The 7,330-nt window shown below is 44.1% G+C and overlaps 1 protein-coding gene across 1 annotated transcript in view; it reads left to right on the top strand.

Annotated features, from left to right (window-relative positions):
- LURAP1 (leucine rich adaptor protein 1) overlaps positions 1–7,330 on the top strand; it is a 21,341-nt gene that overhangs the window by 4,744 nt on the left and 9,267 nt on the right. The gene's annotated exons all lie outside the window — the stretch shown is intronic.

A 7,330-nucleotide genomic window follows, 5' to 3' on the forward strand; every position in this document is an offset into this window, starting at 1 on the left:
GGGGTTTGTTCCTCTGTGGCTCCAGTATCCACCCCAACACTCTGCACAGTAGAGATTTGCGTGAAAACTGCCTGGACTAGGGCCACTAAAAACATCCTCTTTCCCCAGCATCCCCCACACCTACGGACAATATTTGAAAGTTCCTAGGAGCTTAGCAGACACGGAGGAGCAGCACCAGCATGTTGGCCTCACCTCCTCAGACCCCGTCTCCTTCCTGCCAGCCCCCAAGTACACTGGAGATTTGCATCTCTCCTGCACTTCCTTGGGGAGAAGAGGAGGAAACCAGCACCCAGCCCCTTCCCTGTTGCTGCTGCTCTAGATTCAGAGCCAAAAGGGCAGCTGGGGCCTCCCAGGCTCCCTAGGGCCCTGGTTCTGGTGAAGGGGGTGATCTACACCTGCCACCACTTTGCAACCAATTCTAGGGAACTGAGGAATTGCCAGCTACTTTCTGGCCTAGAACCAGGAGTCCACAGTGAGTGTGTCAGCTAATAGGTCTTCCTGGAGCCCCACTGTGCCCAGTTCTGTGCCCTGCTGAAGTGTGTGTGTGTGTGTGTGTGTGTGTGCCCCACTGTGCCCAGTTCTGTGCCCTGCTGAAGTGTGTGTGTAAGTGTGTGTGTGTGCGTGCGTGCGTGTGTGTGTGTGTGTGTGTGTGTGTGTAGGGAGATGTTGGGAGGGAGGTCTTGGGGCTTCCTGAAAGGATGGGAGGAGAGTTTTCTGGGCAAAGCAGTCAGGGAAGGCTCCCTGGGGGAAGGATTTGAATGCCATGTGTGCATTTGGCCTTGAAGATTGGAAGCTATTGCCAGATTCTCCCCAGTAGGGCTGTAACTGTGCCCACCTAAGGGAGGGGTCTGGCTTTGCCTCACTGTACAAACTTTAGCTGAGGGCAGAGAAAGAGCTAACTTAGAATGTCTTGCTTTGGAAACTAACTTTCACCAAGTGCATGTGCCAGGAATCATGCTGAACATTTTACAAGATAGTCTCCTAGTTCTCACGGAAACTTACTAGGCAAGGGATATTTTATAGATGAAGAAACTGAGGCACAGAGAGGCTAAGTAGCTGCCCAAAGTCAGACAAAAAGTAAAAAGTATAGCCAAGTTTTGAATTCAGATGATTTGCCTGCACTTTACATTTTCAGTATTGAGACTTGCTTTGTGCCAGATGCATTAAATGTCTTTTATGTCACTGGAGGGAGAAAAGCAGTTATCCTGTCTCACAGAGGAAACAGGCTTGAAGGTGCTGAGGGGCTTGCCTGAGCTCACAGGGGGAGGAGCCATGGCTGCTCTCTCTAGCTTTAACTCTTTCCTGTCTTTGGTGGAGATTGCGTGTGTGCTAAGTTACCTCAGTCCTGTCCGACTCTTTGTGACCCCATGGACTGTAGCCTGCCAGCCTCCTCTGTCCATGGGATTCTCCAGGCAAGAATACTGGAGTGGGTTTCCATGCCCTCCTCCAGGAGATCTTTCTGACCCAGGGATCGAACCTGGGACTCCTCAGTCTCCTGCATTGCCAGGTGGATTCTTTATCACTGGCACCACCTGGGAAGCCCTGGTGGAGATTACCTATTGGTAAACTTGAAAGGATACGTTTCATTTTTGTTTGGATCTTTCTGCATTCCGGACCCAGCCTGGCCTGAGGCCCAGGGCTACCTATGAAAGACACAAGGGAGGGAGCTTTCTGGTCCTGCTCAGGGAGAGGTTCCCTAAGTGCCCTACTCCATTCCTTTCTCCCTCCTCTGCAAAGGTGCCTTTGGTCTCTTTATGCACTCTGCTCTGGGGAGGACAAGGGGTGGGGCATTGGGGCGGTTCCCCTGGAGCCACTTGTGGCAGAACTAGCCCGAGCCCTGTAAGTAGTGTCCTTCAACTGCCCCTCACCCAGCTTTCCTGCAGGGAGTGGGCAGGCCTGCCCTTGAGGCCAAGGTCATCCCTGTTTCTTGGCCACTTCCCTCCCCTACTCAAAAGTTGAGTGAACCAGACAGACTCTGGGATCTGTGGGAAGGGAAAACAATGGCAACCTCCCATTCTTAATCCTCCCACCCACAGAACTGTTGCTATGGCAACCCACCCCCACAGAACAGTTTGAGAAAAAGCTTTAGGCAGGGAGAGAGAAGGCATGGGTTCAAGTCCTGGCTCTGCTCCTAAATCCTTTTGTGATTTTGAGCAGAGCCCTGACTCTCTTTGGCCTCAGTTTTTCTACTTCTAGAGGGAGGGTAGCGGGGCGGGGGGAGGGTAACAATAGTCTAGGAATCTCAGTCTCAAACCAGGGAGCTGAGACTCAGATCTCTGGGTTTTTGTGCCCAGACTTGATTTAGATTGAGCCTGTGAGTGAGCTGTACTTGTGACCTTAGGGCTGGTCAGAGCGTCTGATGTATGCTTGTTAAGGGAGGAACGGGGAACCTGAATTCCCCTGGGAAGAGAATTGGGTTGGCGTGGCCTCTGATGCTGCATCTTTTCTGCGCTGTTTATCCCCTTGCCAGAGAGATTGGTGTGAATTGAGTGTTTCTTTTTCTGGCAAGAAAGCTTTGCTTTCTTCTATTCTGAGCAGTTGTGCTGTCACAGTCAGGGAATCCCACTGTCACAGGACTATAAGATCTGCTGCTCAGATTCATTTCTCACCAATGTGATAAAACCCAGCCCCCAAACCCTGAGACCAGCAAAGACACCAAAGAAAATAAAGGCCAGAGAATCATAGCACTGAAGCCGACCTACCCAATCCTAGTCTAAGCACCATAAATGAACTGGGTGGGACCTGCTACCCTCAGGGAGCTCACAGTCCAGGTTAGGGGAGAAACAGACTAGCCACTGTGGCACAGGTGCTGGAACCCACAGAGTACTTCCAGGAAGAGTTCACTGTAGAGTGACATGGTCAGATTTGTGTTCTGGAAAGGCACGACTGAGTTGGAGACGCAGGCTATTTCCTCTGGTTAGAATGACTCTCCATTGCTTTGTCTGGCTAAGACTCACTTGACTTTCAAGTCTCAGCTCCTGTCCTTCATTCTAGGAAGCATTTCCTTACTCCCCTGGTTAGGTTGTAGTCCTCTGGGTACCCACAGCTCTCTGTGCAGCATTTATGTCCCCTGGCATTTCCTGCTCTGAATTTTAAGTGCTTGTATCTTTGTCTTATCTACTAGACTGTGAACTCCGAAGGCAAGAAATGGTGTCTTTTCTTGCTTTAGCTACAAAATGCCATGCCTATTAAAAAACACTCAATAAATACTGTTCCACGACCGAATGGCTTAATTTCATCTTGAAGAAGTATGGGGAAGACTTTGTAGAGGAGGCAACATTTGAGTTGGGCCTTGAATATAGTCAATGGGAATTCCAGTTCAAGATGGCACATTAAACACATGCATTTACTTCCATTCCCTCTTGAAATTCCACTAAAAGCTAGTAAAGAGCTTATTTTTAAAGCCATGAAGCCATTAGGACAAGAATAGGAGAGAAGGTGATAGAAATAAAATCTGGAAGCTGAAAGCAGAAGGAAGACTAGTAACTAAGTAGACTTGAAAGAAGCTGAATTCCAAGCCAGCAATGAAAAAAGCAGAAAAGCAATCCATTTTACACCTCAAAGGTCTCAGGAGCTATTCTCAGATATTTCTGGAACTGAGGGTACAAATGGAGCTGAACACAAATGGGTTGATGAATGTCTATCTAAGAATCATACTCTTTAAGATTCCCTTCACAACTGGGCAACTAATTGCCCACTACTCCTTTATCATCGCAGAAGACTGGAAATGCACGTTTTGGAAAGAAGGGAACAGAAGGAAGGGAAGAAGGGCAAGGGCAGAAGGCTGGAAGGCAGGAAGAAAGGGAAGGAGAGAGGGATGGAAGAAGGGAGGAAAGAGGAAGGAAGGGAGGAGAAAATAAAGCAGGAGAAGCATTTTTAGTATGGGAAGTTTTGTTTAATGCATTTAGTTTGGTCATGGACTAAATGGTTTTACCTTTAATCTATTTGTCCCCAGCATAAAATAATTGAATATAATCTCTTTTATCTTGTATCATTAATAGTCTGTATAGTCTATGGTACTTCAGTTATTTATGTCCAGATCTCCTTATTGAAACTGTAAGATTCTGTTAAGTAGGGAGAGTTTTTCCATTATCTTTGTTTTCAGTTCAGTTTAGTCGCTCAGTCGTGTCCAACTCTTTGTGACCTCATGGACTGCAGCACACCAGGCCTCCCTGTTCATCATCAACTCCCGGAGTTTACTCAAACTCATGTCCATTGAGTCAGTGATGCCATCTAACCATCTCATCCTCTGTTGTCCCCTTCTCCTCCCGCCTTCAGTCTTTCCCAGCATCAGGGTCTTTTCAAATGAGTTAGTTCTTCGCATCGTGACCAAAGTATTGGAACTTTGGCTTCAGCATCAGTCCTTCCAATGAGCATTCAGGACTGATTTCCTTTAGGATGGACTGATTGGATCATCTTGCAGTCCAAGAAGACTCTCAAGAGTCTTCTCCAACACCACAGTTTAAAACCATCAGTTCTTCGGTGCTCAGCTTTCTTCATAATCCAAATCTCACATCTATACATGACTACTGGAAAAACCATAACTTTGACTAGACGGACCTTTGTTGGCAAAGTAATGTCTCTGCTTTTTAATATGCTGTCTAGGTTGTCTTTGTGTAATTACTAGAAGATCCAGGTACCCAATAATCATTTGTTTAATTGAATTCACGTTGGGATATTCTTCCAAAAACACAAACAATTTCAGGTACAAAATTTTCTGTGCTTATGCCATAGTAGATAAGTTAATTATAATAATAGGCATGCTGCTACTGCTGCTGCTGCTAAGTCACTTCAGTCGTGTCCGACTCTGTGCAACCCCAGAGATGGCAGCCCACCAGGCTCCCCCGTCCCTGGGATTCTCCAGGCAAGAACACTGGAATGGGGTGCCACTTCTTTCTCCAATGCATGAAAGTGAAAAGTGAAAGTGAAGTCGCTCAGTCGTGTCTGACTCTTCGCAACCCCATTGATTGCAGCCCACCAGGCTCCTCCGCCCATGGGATTTTCCAGGCAAGAGTACTGGAGTGGGTTGCCATTGCCTTCTCCAGGCATAACTACCTTTTATTGATTAGTGAATACTTGTCAGACAGTATGCCATGCCTGTGACTGTTCCTTCTACTTCTTAATAAACCTTTAGAGAGTATTCTTTTTTACCATGAAGAAATGATGGCTTAAAGGAAAAGTATATTCCCATTTCATATGGCTCATTAGTGGCAAAACCAGAATTTGAATCTAGGACTGTTTAATTCCAGTGGCTATATTTTTCTCAGTGTACAAATACTCGGTCTTATTTCTGGCTTATCATTGTTGGTTTGAGTGAAGCATTTATTTCCTGAATAGTTTAATAAACACTTATCAAGTAATATATATTTAAAACATAATAAAACCAAAGATCTCCAGATTGGGAGATACGAAGCAGAGTCTGAGAGCAAGAAGGATTAAATTAAAATATACCAAATGTTATGTAATACCCCTCTTAGCCTTTCCCTTACTTGGCTCCCAGAATAATGGCAGCTTTGCTTACATTATATTCTCTAAATGGGTATAATATAGTGAATCTTATGAACCCAAGAGAAACACACACTCATACACACAAACAAAAGATACTACCTACGTTACCCAATTGAACAGCCTCACTGAATAACTCTTAGTGAGGTTCAGGGTTGGCAAGCCTCAGGCACCGACTTTACAATCAGCTTTTTTAGAGACCAGTCTGAAGTGTGAGCAGCAGCTTAAGATTATAAGACTGATGAAACCCTTTAACTATATAGACTTAAACGGAAAAAAGAAAAAACTTGAATAGAGATATTCAGAGAGATAAGAACTTAAATAATCGTTAATTATATCCTTAAAGAGATGAGATAATATTGCAGTCATGAACAAAAATGTAAAGTTATAAAAGGAAACATGTAAGGACTTCCCTGGTGGTTCAGTGGCTAAGACTCTGCACTCCTAATGCAGAGGACTAGGGTTCAATCCCTGGTCAGGGAACTAGATCCCACTAAACATTCTGCACACCACATCTAAAGATTCTGCATGCTGCAAGTAAAAGATCCTGCATGCCACAACTAAAAAGAAGAAGAAGAAGAAATCCAAGATCTAGAAACAACTCTTGAAAATAGAAACATGATAGGAAAAAATGAAAAACTCAATAGAAGAGTTGATAATGTTGAAATATTTCACAAACTAGAATACACATAGGAAGAGGAGGAAGAGAGAAAAAATAGAGGATCCATTCAGGGTACCTTCTATCCAAATAAAGATATTTCCAGGAAGAACAAAAATGTGTGTGTGTGTGTGTGTATAGGTAGACAGGCTTAGACAATTAGGAATCTGCCTGCAATGTGGGAGACCCAGGTTTGATCCCTGGGTTGGGAAGATCCCCTGGTGAAGGAAATGGCAACCCAGTCCAGTACTCTTGCCTGGAGAATTGCATGGACAGAGGAACCTGGCAGGCTACAGTCTATGGGGTCGCAAAGAGTCAGACATAACTGAGCAACTAAACACTTTCACGCTTTCATATATATGTATTTTTCATATATATATATATATATATATATATATATAAAATCATCAATGAAATAATTAAAATCTCCCAGAACTGGAGGACATGAGCCTACAGATTAAAAGTGCCCAACAAATGACCAGTTCAGTGGATGAAAGCAAAATCACACAATGGTAAATCGTTATGATAATTTACGACACTGGGGATCATGAGAAGATCCTAAAAACTTCTAGAAAGAGTGGGAAGGTGGTCACATACAATAAATCAGAATGGCATCAGACTTTTTAAATGTAGCACTGAAAATTAGAAGACGATGGAAAAATGCTTTAAATTCTGACAAAAAATTATTTTCAACCTAGATTTCTATGCTCAGCTAATCAGTCAATAGTGTGAGGAATGAATAACAATGTTTTAAAACATGTGAAGCTTCAACAAATATACCTCCTATGCAGGTATAGTCTATGCAAACTTTTCTTGGGAAGCTACTGGAGGAAAAGCACCACACATACATTAAGGAGTAAATCAATAAAAAAGATGTGGGATCCAGGAATTGGGATCCAACTCAAGAGAGAGGCAAAGGGAATCCCCAAGGTGATAGTGAAGGGAGATAGATCTCTGGAGGATAGTTGTGCAGCAGGGACAGATTGGAGCAGGTCAGAAACTGCCTCAAAGAAGAGGGAATAGATAGAACATGTGATATGTTTAAAAGTCTTGGGGAGGGTGGAATGAATTGGGAGAGTAGTACTGATATATATAAAAGACGCTTACTCCTTGGAAGGAAAGTTATGACCAATCTAGATAGCATATTCAAAAGCAGAGACAATCCTT

This window comes from Bison bison, unplaced genomic scaffold (genome assembly GCF_000754665.1).
Source record: "Bison bison bison isolate TAMUID 2011002044 unplaced genomic scaffold, Bison_UMD1.0 scf7180017864256, whole genome shotgun sequence".
Taxonomy (NCBI): Eukaryota; Metazoa; Chordata; class Mammalia; order Artiodactyla; family Bovidae; genus Bison; species Bison bison.